Source organism: Montipora capricornis, chromosome 6 (assembly GCF_036669925.1).
Source record: "Montipora capricornis isolate CH-2021 chromosome 6, ASM3666992v2, whole genome shotgun sequence".
Lineage (NCBI taxonomy): Eukaryota > Metazoa > Cnidaria > Anthozoa > Scleractinia > Acroporidae > Montipora > Montipora capricornis.
In genome coordinates this window covers 8,302,024-8,303,166 of record NC_090888.1, presented here as the reverse complement: position 1 = coordinate 8,303,166, position 1,143 = coordinate 8,302,024, and the positions used below count along the sequence as shown (strand labels likewise).

At 42.3% G+C, this 1,143-nt stretch overlaps 1 pseudogene; it reads right to left on the bottom strand.

Annotated features, from left to right (window-relative positions):
* Positions 1 to 332: 332 nt before the first annotated feature.
* LOC138053164 (uncharacterized) overlaps positions 333 to 1,143 on the bottom strand; it is a 950-nt pseudogene continuing 139 nt past the window's right edge.

Below are 1,143 nucleotides of genomic sequence, written 5' to 3'. Positions count from 1 at the left end.
CGCTCGCGATCTAAATACAGTCTTTGCTTAAAGTAAAAGACAAATTTGCGTCTGAGAATAGACCATTTTACAGTTGTGGCTAAGTTACCAGGCCTAACAATGGAAGCGAGGCTGCCGGTGACCCTGTTTTGATACAAACCTTCATGCTTTTGTAATGTTAATATGGACTAATTAGCGTTACAACAACACAATTTACATGATAAAAGCAGTGAGGTCTGTATCAATGCAAGGTCACCGGCAGCCTCGCAGCCATTCATAGGCTTGGTCGCTGAGCAAACAACTGTAAAATGGCCTATTATCATAAATATAAGTTTCATTTCGAGAAAACTTAATCATTTTTTATCAGTGGAAGTGAGCATTTTTTGCTCCGAGTCGCTTTCATCAGTTTCCAGACACTTTTTCGAGCTGATTTCAAATACCAAAAAATTACAGAAAAACAAATTTCGCATCCGGACACGACCATGAAAAGATTGCGTTGAACTTGGTCAAGAGAAAATAATATAACCAAAGCTGGAATATTCAAGGAAAGACGGTAAAACAACGCGGCAGGCACAAATGGATAATTTACAACCGTTGCATTTATCACGTGATACCAACCAAGGATAGACATAGTGAAAAAGGAGGTCGCTAAGTAACCATTTGAGCTTCCTTGAAACTGGTCTAACTGAAGAATACTGTGTGCAATATCTGGCCTTATGACAAAAATTAGCCAGAAAAATAATTGGAGGATTCCCACGAAGAGTATTACGGCTATGGAAGAACCAGATGTTGCCCCACGGCACTTTAAGATCGGCGAGAAGACTTCCTGGATGAAAAGGCTCACTGAGGCGCCTTCTGTTTCATGGGACCATATCACTAAGGTGATCAGAGCAAGCGAAGAATCCAGGAACATAAACACGAGAGCAAAGGATAGTGGGACCATGTTCCTTAACACCATCATAAGCAGGATTCCGTTAACGTACAAAAGCCGTTCAACAATGGACCCTAGAATACTGACGTGGGAGGGACTCTGCAGATTGGACCGTGCTGAGATGACAAGAATGATGCCAATTTCCAGTACACCAAGCCCCGTAAGACGAAGATATCCCTCAGAACGGCCAGAGGATTCCAGCTGCAGAATGATCTCCCAGAGTTGAGGACAGA